Here is a 17086-nt window from a genome sequence, read left to right on the forward strand (position 1 = left end):
GACTTGCTCCAGATATGAGGTGGGTGACCGGCTATCATGACTAAAGTGCGCATCATTTACGACGGTGGCTGAGTTTAGGTTCGTTCTGCGCATCTGACGTCACAAAACACAGTCCGCCAATGAACAGAGAACGACGTTGCCAGAGCTCGACTGCAGTGCAGAGCACGGACAAGTGTCTTCAGTTTTAGAAACGTTCAATCATAAATAAAGTAATTGAACAAAAGCAATGTCTTGATAGCAGACTTTATTTTATAGAAAGTGTGGAAAAATAATTCTTTATACCAGTTGCTTCATATTCTTTTAATTAATTAAACCAAACAAGCAATAAGCCTCCTAATTCAGGCGATAGCAAGGAAAGGTGTTTGTATCATTCCCACTAACCGCTGTTTCGCATATAAAGAACAGTGGTAATTGTTTATTTCCTATTGTACTTCGACGAAACGTGAATAATTCATAGTCATACCAACAGTGTTTGTCGGTATTTTGCGTGATATCTTAAACTCCTCCACGAGGGCTGTGAATTGTGGAGCTATGTTAGCATTATGGTTAAGGTGTAAGAGTGCTAAGCAAAAGGAGCTAAGTTCAAACCTTATCCGGTGCTTAATATTTTATTTATTTAAAAACAATATCAAAGTGTCTTACTTCATGAATTTTATTCGTTTGAATGTAATTTTTTGAAATTTCTAGTGGCAACTAAAATCGACCATATGGAAAGTTTACGCTATGGACTTTTACCTCTGCAAACTCCAAAATTTCGTGCAACGGTTTACTACATTTAATGCTGCACAGTAACTGCGTTGAACATCGAAACAAAATTAAATCATTTAAGGGGGGAAGGTATCAGTCAAGAAGATGTGTAAAAATCAAATTTTTGGGCCAAATAGTTTTCGTGAAATCGAATGATGAGTGTGTCAAAGCAGTCGGAACACCATGTGTCTGCACAGGCGAGCAGTGCAGTGATGACAAAATCGCACACAGCGCGGAATGCGGGGAGCACGTTTCTGTAGCAGCCAAAGGGTATGCGGAGGTGGTGGCTTTACTTCATAAACTGCGCACTCCCCCCCTAAACGTAAGTTTGCAATCTCCCGCGTCTGGGCGGGCATGCGTGAGCCGCAAAGATAAAAGAATTGAACTATAAGAGCTCTCTCACTTTCTCTGTTGCGCACCAACTTGGCCAACTTGGCATTAGCTTCCTGTGTATTTTTTTTTTTTTTTTGAGCCATCAGGCTTCTGATTGGTCTGATGCAGCCTGTGACAAATATCTGTTCTGTGTTAACTTCTTCATCTCAGGGTGGTTCGTGCACCCTACATCCTGAATTATATGTTGGCAGTATTCAAATCTCTGTCTTCCCCTACAGTTTTTTCTCTTTACAGCTTGCACTAGTACCACAGGGGTTATTCCCTGATGCCTTATAGTTGTCCTGTCATCCTGTCCCTTCTTCTTGTCAGTGTTTTCCATATATAACTTTCCTCACCGATTCTACAGAGAACCACCTCATTCTTTACCTCATCAATCTAGCCAATTTTCAACATTATTCCGCAGCACCACATCTCAAATGATTCAGTTCTCTTCTGTTCCAGATTTTCCTCAGTCCATGTTTCACTGCCACACAGTGTTGTGCTTCAAATGTAGATTCTCAGAAACTTCTTCCTCAAATTTAGGCCTTGTTTGATACTAGCAGACTTCTCTTGTCCAGGATGCCCTTTTCACCAGTGTGTTTTTTTGTGTTCTCCTCACTCCACTCATCTTGGTTCACTTTGCTGCCTAGGCAGCAGAATTCCTTAACTTCATATACTCCTTACTTTCGTCTTTTTTCTATTTACTCTCCACCCATATTCTGTACACACTAAACTGTTCATTCCACTCAACAAATCCTGTAATGCTTCTTCACTTTCACTGTGGATAGCAATGTCATCAGCAAATATTATCACTGATATCCTTTCACCTTGAATTTTAGTCTCACTCTTGAAACTTTCTTTTGTTTCCATCATTGCTTCGTTGATATATAGATTGACTAGTTACGGGAGAAAAACTACATACCTGTCTTACACCCTTTTTAATCAGAACACTTCGTTCTTGGTCTTATTGTTCCTTCTTAGTACTTGTATATTTTGCATATTACTCGTCTTTCCTTATAGCTTACCCCTATTTTTTCCACAATGTCGAACATTTTGCACCACATTACACTGTTGAACGCTTTTTCCAGGTCGACAAACCCAATAAACGTGTCTTGATTTTTCTTCAGTCTTGCTTCGATTATCAGCCGCAAAATCAAAACTCCCAATCTCCTAATGGGCCAATTACGCCCTGATTCAGCACCTCGGATACACTGACATGTACATCCTGTTCTGTCACTTCTTCCCGTCAACTATGAAGCTTTTTGCTCTCGAGTGGGTTGTCATGCTCATACCTAGGAAGATGTTACTTCTTGACCGAATAATTTCGACACTATCTCTGTCATGCAACAATTTCTTTCACACATTCACACATGAAATTTATCAGATTACCCCGACAGAGACATAGAAATCCACACATAGAACAAACAAAATAACACCGTACATCAATGCTGCAATGCTGTAAATCAATACACAAACAAAATTGTGTTATTCCTATAAAGCCGCCATAAAATTGTACACTATAGGGTGATTTTCTCCACTATGTATGGATTCTAGAGATTGATCGGTTGAACTCAGATGAAAGCAGCATTTGTTGCTATTTCACTAGATGAAACATCAGATGTCACAAATATTCCACAATTATCAACGGTATATATCAAACCTATGAAAGGTTTGTAGGGTTTAGTTACATTAGCGATGATACACTCCTGGAAATAGAAATAAGAACACCGTGAATTCGTTGTCCCAGGAAGAGGAAACTTTATTGACACGTTCCTGGGGTCAGATACATCACATGATCACACTGACAGAACCACAGGCACATAGATACAGGCAACAGAGCATGCACAATGTCGGCACTAGTACAGTGTATATCCACCTTTCACAGCAATGCAGGCTGCTATTCTCCCATGGAGACGATCGTAGAGATGCTGGATGTAGTCCTGTGGAACGGCTTGCCATGCCATTTCCACCTGGCGCCTCAGTTGGACCAGCGTTCGTGCTGGACGTGCAGACCGCGTGAGACGACGCTTCATCCAGTCCCAAACATGCTCAATGGGGGACAGATCCGGAGATCTTGCTGGCCAGAGTAGTTGACTTACACCTTCTAGAGCACGTTGGGTGGCACGGGATACATGCGGACGTGCATTGTCCTGTTGGAACAGCAAGTTCCCTTGTCGGTCTAGGAATGGTAGAACGATGGGTTCGATGACGGTTTGGATGTACCGTGCACTATTCAGTGTCCTCTCGACGATCACCAGAGGTGTACGGCCAGTGTAGGAGATCGCTCCCCACACCATGATGCCGGGTGTTGGCCCTGTGTGCCTCGGTCGTATGCAGTTCTGATTGTGGCGCTCACCTGCACGGCGCCAAACACGCATACGACCATCACTGGCACCAAGGCAGAAGCGACTCTCATCGCTGAAGACGACACGTCTCCATTCGTCCCTCCATTCACGCCTGTCGCGACACCACTGGAGGCGGGGTGCACGATGTTGGGGCGTGAGCGGAAGACGGCCTAACGGTGTGCGGGACCGTAGCCCAGCTTCATGGAGAGGGTTGCGAATGGTCCTCGCCGATACCCCAGGAGCAACAGTGTCCCTAATTTGCTGGGAAGTGGCGGTGCGGTCCCCTGCGGCACTGCGTAGGATCCTACGGTCTTGGCGTGCATCCGTGCGTCGCTGCGGTCCGGTCCCAGGTCGACGGGCACGTGCACCTTCAGCCGACCACTGGCGACAACATCGATGTACTGTGGAGACCTCACGCCCCACGTGTTGAGCAAATCGGCGGTACGTCCACCCGGCCTCCCGCATGCCCACTATACGCCCTCGCTCAAAGTCCGTCAACTGCACATACGGTTCACGTCCACGCTGTCGCGGCATGCTACCATTGTTAAAGACTGCGATGGAGCTCCGTATGCCACGGCAAACTGGCTGACACTGACGGCGGCGGTGCACAAATGCTGCGCAGCTAGCGCCGTTCGACGGCCAACACCGCGGTTCCTGGTGTGTCCTCTGTGCCGTGCGTGTGATCATTGCTTGTACAGCCCTCTCGCAGTGTCCGGAGCAAGTATGGTGGGTCTGACATACCGGTGTCAATGTGTTCTTTTTTCCATTTCCAGGAGTGTAGATACGCAGAGGCCATAGCTAAGTTTACAGTAGACCATCTTGAAGAATCTGAATGCAACAATAAGTTGGTAGCACAGACGTATGATTGGGCACCCGTCATGATGGGACATTCAGGCTGTATGCAATGAAAAGTTGGGGATGTAATTCCACATGCAATATTTGTACACTGTTACACGCACAAGTTGAATTTGGTTTTATCATGGGCAATATCGTGTATGGCTGCACGTAGAGTATTTTTGCTAACATTAATGGTTTTGTAACTTTTTTGCCCATTCCTCGAAAAGAACAAACTTATTAGATACAATAATGAAGAAGAAATTTCCATAACTTGCGCCAGCTAGGTGGAGTTATTCAAGTCGCTTGGTATAAACTGTTATAGATCATTGGGTTGGACCTGAAGATTTATACAAGTACATTTTGGAAAATTCACAAATTTGAGCCACAACTGCTATCAATGAAGCATGTGGATTGCTCATGACGTTACAAGATTTTCAGTTTAACTTCCTTTTGTATTTGGTTGAAGAACTATTTTCACTGATGGACGTTACATTGAACATGGTTGAATCCAGAATTCATAGACATTACGTTATGCACCAAAGAACTGGAAGACTCGAAACTAAAGCTGTCCACTAAGAGATATATCGGCTTCGAGAAAATATGATGCAAGGCTGAATGCGTATGTGATACTTCAAGGAAGAGGAAATCGGAAGCATTCACAAAAACATCTGTAAAGGATGACTACAGGAGGACGCACAAAAACATCTGTAAATGATGACTACAGGAGGACGCAACTTGAAATACACTCAAGAGCCAAAGAACCTGGTATACCTGCCTATCATGTAGCACCCTCGTGAGCACGCACAAGTGCCACAACAGGACATGGCAAGGACTCGACTAAGTGCTGGAAGAAAATGACAACATGAATCCTGCAGGGCTATCTATAAATCCGTAAGAGTACGAGGGCGTAGAGATCTCTGCTGAAAAGGAAGTTGCAAGGCATCCCAGATATGCTCAGTAATTTTCATGTCTGGGGAGTTTGGTGGCCAGCGGAAGTGTTTAAACTTAGAAGAGTGTTCCTGGAGCCACTCTGCAGTAATTCTGGACATGTGGTGTCACCTTGTCCTTCTGTAATTGCCTAAGTCCGTCGGAATGCACAAAGAACATGAATGGTTGCAGGATATCAGACAGGATGCTTACGTGCGTGTCACCTGTCAGAGTCATATCTAGACGTATCAGGGGTACCTTATGACTGCAACTGCACACGCCCCACGCCATTACAGAGCCTCCAACAGCTGATTTGCATGTTTCACGCATTCATTCTCCATACCCGTACCCGTCCATCCACTCGATACAATTTGAAACGAGACTCGTCAGACCAGGCAACATGTTTCCAGGCATCAGCAGTCCAATATCGGCATTGACGGGCCCAGGCGAGGTGAAAAGCTTTGTGTCATGCAGTCATCAAGGGTACATGAGTGGGCCTTCGGCTCCGAAAGCTCATATCGATGAGGTTTCGTTGAATGGTTCGCCGGCTGACACTTGTTGATGGAACAGCACTGAAATCTGCAGCAATTTGCGGAAGAGTTGCACTTCTTCCATGCTGTACGATTCTCTTCAGTCTTCGTTGTTTCTGTTCTTCCATGATCTTTTTCTGGCCTCAGCGATGTCGGAGATTTGATGTTTAGCGCACTCCTGGTATTCACAGAACACTTGTGAAACGGTAGTACGGGAAAATCCCCACTTCATCGCTATCTCGGAGATGTTGTGTCCCACCGGTCTTGCGCTGACTACAACACCACGTTCAAACTCATTTAAATCTTGATAACCTGGCATTGTAGCAGAAGTAACCGATATAACAACTGCGCCACACACTTGTATTACATAGTCATTGCCGACCGCAGTGCCGTATTTTGCTTGTATACATATCTCTGTATTTGAATACACATGCCTATGCCAGTTTCTTTGGCGCTTCAGTGTATTAGATGTTATAATTATATGGTTAATCGACTGATTTCATTCGCTGCCTGACTTAAAGGTTATTGAAATGTTTGACTCAAAGAGCTTCTCAAACTTTGCAGATATGTTTCCCGAGGAGGCATTTGAAAATTTAAGGACAATGTGTGTAAAGTTTTTTGATTCTGTTAGGTTAAAGTCCGAAGTGAGAGCTATTTTTACGTCACTACATTTGGAGGCCAAGTCTGTGAGGGGACTACAAAGTTTCCTGTATCAAAATGAGCTTTAAACTGGACTTCTAGAGCCCTATAACTGATTTTAACCATACTGCTTACAGTTAGTTAGTTAGTTACGTGTTCCATTGACCAGTAGCACGGAAAAACTGTCATGATGTGGAACGTGTCAAATGCGCAAGAGATGCACACAGGGAACAAGTTTTCTTCACATTGTAGTGTTATACCTAAATATTGCTATTTCCATTCCATTCCCTTAAATGGCACAAAATGAATGTATTATATCTCCAGATTTATTTACTCATATTCAAGAATTCATTTATGGTATAGAAGGAGTTGTCAAGGAGGTATGATTTCAATTTGTTTCTGAAACTATTACTGCTGTCTGTCAGACATTTTATTTAATCTGGTAATTTATCAGAAAGTTTTATAGCAGCATATTTTACCCCTTTCTGTGCCAAAGATTGGTTAAGTGAAGGATAGTGTAGGTCTTTCTTTTTTCTGGTACTGTAATCCTGAATGTCGCTGTTGATTTTAAACTGGTCCATGTTGTTGAGAAAAAATTTCATTAATGAGTAAATGTACTGTGAAGCAGTTGTAAGAATTCCTAACCTTTTAAACAGATGCCTACAAGGTGTTCGACTATGAACCCCACACATTATTCTAACTACTTTCTTTTGAGCAGTGAACACCTTTTGCCTAAGTGTTGAGTTGTCCCAGAATATTATTCCGAATGACATCAGAGAGTGGCAGTATGCAAAGTATGTTAGCTTACTAATTTCTACATCCTCAAAATTGGAAATTATTCTGATTGCAAAAGTTGCTGAACCTAGTCGCTTTAGGAGATCCAAAATATGAATTTTCCAATTAAGATTCTCAACTATATGTACACCCAAAAACTTAGTATGCTCTACCCTGGCTACTGACTTCTTTTGATGTGTTATGTTTATTGAAGGAATTATACTATTTGCAGCAGAAAATTGGATGCACTGTGTTTTTTCAAAGTTCAGAGCAAGCCCATTCGCAGAAAGCCAATTAATAACTTTTCCAAAGACCTTGTTTGTATCATATTCATCAGTCGAACGATCGTTTCCACACTGAAAAGAATAAAGACTTTCACCAGGAATGCACAGGGACAGAGACGTATACCTGCTCTTTCCATCATGTCCATAGAAAATGGTCTGTTGGTGCCGATGGAATTTCGAAACAATTTTTTGACAATGTTACTGTGGAGTGCTGCAAGAAGAAACGCAGAGCGGAATTCCTCTACAGATAAATTTATGGTGAGTGAGCAATGTCTCATATACTTGCAACTAATAAATTTCATGTTCCATGCTTTAACAATATTTTCAGGATACCACTGCCTGGAAAGCACGTTCTAGACGTAGGAAATCGGCAGAGTCACTAAAATCCAGTACACTGAACAATTCAGTTGGTTCACGAACAGTCTGAGCAGCAGCAACATTGCTTCCTACAGTCTCCAAATTTTTCAGTTCTCTGTTCATAACTTTTCTCGTTGTCACATCATTCTGGGATTCATTCTGTCTAGAATGACTTTGGAATGGCTATGCACATCCATTTTTTACCACATGGTTTTTCTATAAGGTAATAATTCTGGATGCAGATTTTCTACCGCAAGGACACTGCTTAAGGCAACTAACAAGTAAGATCCTTACATACATCTAGCACAAATACTGCCGTAATTTACGCACATATTACAACAAAACTTAATAAACGTAGAACACATATACGGTTTTTCTCCACACGTAAATGACAATGAAAATTAAGGAGCCTACACATATATGAAATTCCGATACAGTCAGATGATGTTACTACTGTAGCCTATATTAACGCAAACAACCCACTGATATATAAAATCTTCAAATGTGTGTGAAAGCTTATGGGACTTAATTGTTAAGGTCATCAGTCCCTAAGCTTACACACTACTTAACCCAAGTTATCCTAAGGACAAACACACACACTCATGCCTGAGGGAGGACTCGAACCTGCGCCAGGACCAGCCGCACCGTCCATGACTGCAGCGCCTTTAGACCGCTCGGCTAATCCCACGAGGCACACTGATATATAAATTAAAAATGAGAAAAACAATGCTGACTCCACAACAACGGCGTTTCCTCGTTGGTTATTGCTTAAAACAACACAGAAATCGTCCAAGTGCTAAGTGAAAAACTTACTTAATTAACACATTTAAACATCCTACAAAAACTTAAGTCTTTTCAAAAGATTCCCTGGAAAGAGCGTAATCCAGGGTCAGGGTTGCCATTTAAACGGTTGATTGGTTAAATGGAAAAGGTTGCAGTATTATGAGGGGCATGGAATAAGCAATACAGTATATTTTTTCCTCATCCAATTTCGGCTGAAGAATTTGGTGTGGAACATTGTGTAATATTCTCGCCTCAAACCCTACAGTTTCATGAAGTTCCGATGGATAGCGGCACGATATGTAGCCTTCAAAATGGCATCTGTAACGGAAATGCGTTCCAAGCAGAGAGCTGTCTTCGAATTTTTTTAGACGGAAAACTGGAGTATCGTGTATATTCATAGGCGCTTGCAGAATATCTACAGAGATCTGACAGTGAATAAAAGCGCGGTGAGTCAGTGGGCTAGATGTCTTTCATTATGGAAACAAGCCAGTGAAAACTTATCTGATCTCTCGCATGCCAGCTGGCCTCACGCAGTTGTGACTCCTGTAATGTTGAAATGTGTGGACGTTCTCATTTGAGGTGATCAATGGATCACAATCAACATCTCGCTTTTCAAATAGGTGTCTCTATTGGTAGTGCTGACACACTCGTCCATCAGTTGGGGTAATCAAAGGTGTATCAGAAGACCATAAAGAGCAACGAAGGATCATCTGTGAGGAACTTTTTGCGCGTTACAGTGCTGATCATGACAATTTTTTGTCGAACATCGTCATAGGCGATGAAACATGGATTCGTCACTTCGAGTTGGAAAAAAAAGCAGATATCTATAGATATGCACCTCCTTCATGGTGCAACGATCAACTCTGAATCACATTGTGCTACCCTCAGTAAATAGAAGAAACGACTTTGTGCATCTGAGAAGAGCTCACGAGACTTCATCGGACTGTTCTCCCTCATCCATCATACAGACCGGATCTCACAGCTATCAGTTCCATCTCTTTGGCGCAATGAAGGCTACATTCCGCAGGAATCAGTACATGTATGATGCAGAGATTATTGCTGCAGCCAGAAGTTGGCTCTGGCGTTGACCAGGGAGTGGTACCATGCAGGCATACAGGCAGTCCTAGTAAGGTAGCTTGAGGCCTTCTAACTGACCGGAGATTATCATGAAAAATAGGATTTTTTAGCGAAAAAAGTGGGGAATAATATGGTGTATTGGTAATCCTGAATAAAATCAACATGCTTCTAGGAAAAAAATTATGTTGTATTACTTATTGTAGGCCTCTTGTAAATGGAGAAACAGGGTGACTGCTGCTTTTACCACTAGCTCATGTAATTCTCGAAAATTTGTTCACTTACAGATTGCAGCTGCAGCCTGAGTTGTCTTGGCTCTGGTTCAGTAGTTGGATGGAGTGCATTTAAGAAGAAAAATCCAGTCTGTTTAAGCTTGGGCTAATTCAAATAACTCATCATTCATGAGAAACAATGGCATGTATTCAATTATTAAGCAAGGAAATGCCGCAGGATGCAACTTGGATCAGAAGTGGATGTGATGTGTGACGAATTTCAGCTATCGTAAGCCTAACTACACTTATGGGTAAAATGAACATTTTTGATTTAAATACAGTTATGGATGAAATGATCATTTATTGACTTTGATATATTAATTAATACGCTTCTAAACTGATAAAACATGAAGGTTGCCGGTGCCTGATTTGCATACTTGATGAATCTTAAAACTTGCTTCTGAGTCCGCTACAAAATTCGTGGTTTATAGGACGGGAATAAAAAAAGGATGGGTTAACCATGCACACATTTAACATCCTCATGCAATTGCTGAGGTTTATACACAAAAGAGAAGAAAATAACGAATGTCCTCCACCACAACGACATGTGGCTCGCAAAGAGATACTGCTCCCTCGATTTAAACATGTGGAATGAAGACATAAGGTGCCGTTGAAATACACGCATAAAGAACAAAACATGTACTACGAAACACAATTAATTTAAATACACTGTATAAGCGTAATATTACGGAAGCTGTAGCACAAAAAATCTCTTAAACCCGAACACGATCACGGGATGGTTATGAACAAGGATAGGTACCACACAAATAGGAATTTCCGGATAAACAGACTGGAATTGTACTGAATTTGCCACAAAGGTAACAAGATGTGCGAGATGAAGGCCGTTAGACATGAAAACTAACGCGTGGTGGTTACGAAAAAAAGGCAAGTACCAACCAATGGCAGCTATAGAATGAAACGGTTTGAAAAATCAGTGGCAAATTCACAGTGGTATCATACAATGCACATGCACTCATTGTTTAAAAAATGAAAAGCTCATTGAACTGAATAGCTGCCTATTTCAATACCCTTTCACGTGTTTGAGCAACTGGTTGAATCAAAAAATAGCCTACGAAACCACCTAAATTTCAAAGTAGTCAACACTCACGATATTAAAATAAAATTCGTCGCACAAATTAATGTACTATCATACTACAGGAGAAGCGTTAGTAACTTAACTATTGAGGAGAAGCTCTTATGAGGAGCTGATCTGACCAAGCTCCTAGCGGACAGCGAAGAGTTTCCTTAACGAAAGTGGACAGAGAATATGCCTATTGTATTGTGCCAACGTACGTAAAAGGTTCGACCAAGGCAGACAGAAACCTCTGTGCTACCCACCAAGCATCCACTAAAGTTAGTCATACTGACGCTATAGCAGCTATTCTACTCCCAGAGTTATGCACTTAGGATTCATAACTGCACACTCACACAGATACACACACACACACACACACACACACACACACACACAAACAGATATATATTCATTTGTTTTATTATTCCAGGAGGAAAACGAAAGGACAGGTACAGTGGAGTATAGCACTTGACATTGTAAACATGAGTGTGGAACTCAGAGTAGTAGCAAAACTTAGTGTACTTCCCACAAGTGCATCTGAGTCAGACAATTAATAAAAATATGTAAACTATCGTACACCTCAATAGTCTCACAAGGCACAGCTTCGTTAAAGGCCATCTGGTTGCGACAGTTGGTCATGTCACCTTGTTAGTGTTACTTTTCAGCAGCGAATTGTGTACCCATCTTCTGTACTAGCAGTATTTCACTACTAGCCTTACTGTCCTGAGTGCTTCAGTAACAGAGAACGAATCGTCAAGTATAAGACGACAGCAGCCCTATCGTTCTCAAACTCCTCATACTCGCGGAACTACAGCGGGAATGAAGGAAATCTGTTAGCACTGATGCAACAGTGACGTCTTGATTTGGAAGTATGCACCTCGAACGTTACACTCGTAATTGCTCCGATTCTGATCTTTATAACCTACCCAGCTATGCAACTGCGGAAATGGAACCCATATTTTAACGTGGTATCCAAACACCGTGTTGTTTCTGACGACCCCTCACCTCGTTTAGATGTGAAGAGTAGGTTAAAATGAAGACTGAAAAATCAGTGGCCGGACTCAGATTCGATCTGACGACAACTCGAATACCAGGTACGTGCCTTTACTGCACTTTTTTAGTTCGTCCATATACTTTTTTTGGTCTGGTTGGCCGTGACATGACACCCCTTCGCGTTTACCGTTGAACACTTCACTAATTTTTTTTATTACAGAGAGCAGCCAGCCCTCTGACTGAAGATCGTCAGCTACCATGCCGGCGTCGATAGATCACTAGGTCTGATGTCTCAATTACCAATAAGGTCAGTACATGTGTGCCTCTAGGTAACTACGCACAATGTCAGTACTGGCACTTGAGCAAAAATTTTGAGAATCATTGTTTTAAAACGTCTAGATTCGGATAGCTCTGATATAAGAATAATTGCCAACTTTTGGGATATCGAAGTTAGCAAGTTGGCATATTTTCATTCACTGATTCTTATGGGACAATATTGTGGGGTAACTCCTCGCTTAGGCAAAAAGAATTCATTGGGCAAGAGAAAGTATATAGAAATATGTATGGAGTTCACAAACATACTCTTGTAGGTATTTTTTTAAGCTGCTTGGAGTATTCAACTACATAACTCTTTGACAAGCTCCCTACAGAAATAAAACGTCTGGCAGATAGTCGAAGTGTTTTAAAATGTGGATTAAAGATTTTTCTCCTTTTCACCTTCTTCAGTAAGGTTATTGTGAATCACTGAAGGGATTTGATAAATTCGCTGTAGCTACATTAATTGACTTATTGTCACAGAACTCAACACTCAAATAGGAAAACCCAAAAAGTTTTGTAATGTTGCAGCCGCAGTTCAGATTTCTTCCATGAGAGTGCAGCAATGAGCAGTTAGCCAAGATGGCGACAGATACTGATGAAGCATACGTTGTGCTTGAAATGCATTCACACCAGTCCGCTGTTCGCACGATGACAGAAGACATCAAGTTTTACAAATTATTGTTTAGTAAATACTTACACTGAATTCATGATATGAAAGATATAAATAAGTAACAGAAACTTATGAGTAGTGTAACATAAGAGCTACCATACATTCTTCACTAAGGGTGTATAGATATACATAAATTTAATTTAAGATATGCTTCATACAGACTAGGAATGATATTGTGCATTGTGACTTAGAAATTCATATATGCTATAATAACACCCATATAAAAGTAACTGCCTTATTTTCTCTTTAAACGAGGGCTCTTTAATTTGTGCCGGGAGAATATTGAAAATCTTGGTGCCATTGTACAGTCCCCCTTCTGCAACATGATCTTGTTTTTAGATCATAGTAGATATCAAGATTGCTCTGGGTATTACAATTGTGGTAAGAACAACTGGTTTTGAGTAAGTTACACATCGAGGAAAAAATACACCTAAGAGCCAAAGAAACTGGTACAGTTGCTTAATATTGTGTAGGGTCCCTACGAACATGCACAAGAGCACAACACAACGTGGCATGGACTCGACTAATGTCTGAAATAGTACTGGCTATCGATACATCAGTAAGTGTATGAGGTGGAGGAGATCTCCTCTGAACAGGACGTTGCACAGCACCCCAGATACGCTCAATAATGTTCATGTTGGGGAGTTTGGTGGGTAACGAAAGTGTTTAAACTCAGGAAAGTGTTCCTGTAGCCACTCTATAGTAATTCTGGACATGTCAAGTGTCGCATTGTCCTGCTGGAATTGCCCAAGTCCGTCGGAATGGATGCACAAAGGACATGAATGGTGACCAGATATCAGACAGGATGTTTACACATGTGTCACCTGTCAGAGTCATATCTAGACATATCATGGGTCACATATCACTCTAACTGCACATGCCCCACACCATTAGAGAGCCTCCACCAGCTTGAACAGTCCCCTGCTGATGTGCAAGGTCTATGGATTCATAAGGTTATCTATATACCCGTACACGTCCATCCACTCGATACAATTTGAAAAGAGGCTTGTCTCACCAGACAACATGTTTACAGTCATCAATATTCCAAAGTCGGTGTTGACGAGACCAGTGAAGCATAAAACTTTGTGTCATGCAGTCATCAAAGATACACGATTGGGCCCTCGGCTCCGAAATCTCTTATTGGTAAGGTTTCGTGCAATTATTCGCACAATGACACATGTCGACGACACAGCATTGAAATCTGCAGCAATTTGCGGAACGGTTGCACTTCTGTCACGTTGAATAATTCTCTTCAGTCATCATTCGTCCCGTTCTTGCAGGATCTTTTTCCGGCCACAGCGATGTTGGAGATTTCATGTTTTATCGGATTCCTGATACTCACGGTACACTCATGACATGGTCGTACTGTAAAATCCCCACTTCATCACTACCTCGGAGATGCTGTGTCCCATTGATTGTGCGTCTACTATAACAGCACGTTCAAACTCACTTAAATCTTGAGAACCTTCCATTGTAGCAGTAGTAACCAATCCACAACTGCACCAGACATTTGTCGTCTTATATAGGCGTTGCCGACCGCAACGCCTTATTCTGCCTGTTTACACATCTCTGTATTTGAATACGGATGCCTATGCCACTTTCTTTCACGCTGCAGTGTATAATGCTCAGCTGTTGTACAGATTTGAATATTTCTAAACCGATTTCTGCATGAGTGTCTAGAATTGAATCCACACGTAACTCTTATAGCTTGCTTCTTCACGTCCAACACTTTTTTGCTAATGGTCGATTTCCCCAGAACCTTATTCCATAGCCCATTAGTGTATTAAAACAGCCAAACTATGCTGTTTTTATTGTGCTCATCTCCCTACTGTCAGAAGTTGCTGTACTTAGTTTTTTGTACAGGTCTTGAATATAGCACTGTCACTTCGGTTTGCTGCCTATATGTAGACCCGGAAACCAGTAGGACTCAACTTTTAAGATACCATGCTCACTCATTTTTAAATTTATTTCGTCTACAATGTAAGTATTAGAAGAGAGGTGAACATAATTTGTCTTTTTTAGATTGACTGAAAGATCATTAATTTCAAACCTGTTTACGAGGTCGATGTAACCAGCAAACATGGTGACCTTTCCATATCCTGTGCATAGTGGCAAATCAATGTAAATATTAGAGAACGCCTAATACTGAGTCTGGAGGCCTCTAATGGCAATGGAACCCCACTCTGAACATACATGGCCACTATGTACGAGGGCTATCCACAAAGTACATTACGTTTTGTTTGTGTCCGTTAGGGGCAGGGTTAGCGCGGCCATCTTGGTGTCATGGCATTCCGCCGCTCAGTCGGCATCCTGCCGTGCTAGTGAAAGGTTCGTGCTGTACTCCGTTGAGTTACTGTGACGGTTTGAAATGTCAGCGTTAATTGAAAATGCCGCGAAGTGTGAAGTGCGTGCTGTAATAAGGTTTCTGACTGCAAGAAACTGTACACCGATAGAAATCTATCGGCAGCTTTGTGAAGAGTATGGGGACAACATAATCACTGAAGGTGGAGTGTGTCAATGGGTCATAAAATTTAAAAATGGCCGAACTAACGTTCACGACGAAGAGCGAAATGGAAGACCCAGCATAGTGACCGACGAACTTGTCGAAAAAGTTGATTTCACAATAACGGTACTCTCTATGAGTTTTCCACAAATTTCACGAAGTTTGTTGCACGAAATCATTACCGTAAAGCTTGGTCACCACAAGTTTTGTGCAAGATGGATACCAAAAATCTTGACAGAGATTCACAAAAATCAGCGAATGGCTGCAGCGTTAACGTTTTTGGACGCTTACGAGAAAGATGGCGACTCATTACTCGATTGCATCGTTACTGGTGACGAAACATGGGTTAAGCATGTGAACTGCGAGACAAAATTGCAGTCAATGCAGTGAGGGCACACAAATTCCCCCCCAAAAACTAAGAAATGCATGCAGACAATGTCGGCAAGGAAGGTGATGGCGACTGTCTTTTGGGACAGAAAAGGTGTGATTTTTGTGGATTTCCTGGAAAGAGGCACTACATTAAACTCTCAAAGGTATTGCCAAACTCTGCACAACCTCAGAAGAGCAATACAAAACAAGCGCAGGGGAAGTTGGGCTCTAAGATCTTGCTGATTCACGACAACGCCCGGGCCCACACGGCAAATGCCACTCTTGAAATTCTCTAATCTTTTAAGTGGGAGTTGTTTCCTCATCCGCCGTACAGTCCCTACCTGGCACCGAGCGACTTCCACTTATTCCCAGCAATCAAGAAGTGGTTGGCTATGCAGCGTTTTGATGACGACGCACAGCTTCAAGAAGAGGTAACCACGTGGTTGAAGGCGCAGGCGGCCGAATTTTACGACGAAGGAATTTCCAAGCTCGCCCATCGCTACGATAAGTGCCTTAATTTAAATGGCAACTATGTAGAAAAGTAGTATTTAAGTCCGGCTTTCATCTGTATATAATTAAAAAAAATTCCAATACTTTATTTATTTTTAATTCCAAAATGTAATGTAGTTTGTGGATAGCCCTCGTATTCCTTCCATGATTCAAGCCTCTTTCCTTTTATTCCACTCATTACTAGAGTTTCACTTTATTCGGGAGAAGGAGAATATAGTGACTTAACACTTCCAAAAGCGTTCGAACTGTCACAAAGTATTACGACTGTCATCATATTGTTATTGATGGATTCCAACGCACTGTCAACAAACGCACGTATCGCATCTTCTGTTCATACCCCTTTCTGAAAACCAAAAGAGCTATGGTTGGGAATGTTGTATTTACTAAGATGCTTAGCTATTTTGCTGTGCATCAATCTTACCAATACCTTAGAAAAAAACCGAGAGTAATTAAATTGGTCAGTAGTTTGTAGCAGCTGTCTTTCCTCTCTTTTTACAAATTGCCATGTCAGTCCATATTTTAATCTGTCACTAACTACTTCCACCTCAAGTGACAAATTAAAAATATGGCAGAGGACTTTACTCATTACTCTACAGCAATATTTCAATAATTTGTTCCATAAAAACATGGGACAATTGCCGCATTCATATATAGGGCAAATAACACGAACTGTGCAGGAACGCATTGTGGAACACCAACGTCATACT

The sequence above is a fragment of the Schistocerca gregaria genome, chromosome X (assembly GCF_023897955.1).
Source record: "Schistocerca gregaria isolate iqSchGreg1 chromosome X, iqSchGreg1.2, whole genome shotgun sequence".
NCBI lineage: Eukaryota > Metazoa > Arthropoda > Insecta > Orthoptera > Acrididae > Schistocerca > Schistocerca gregaria.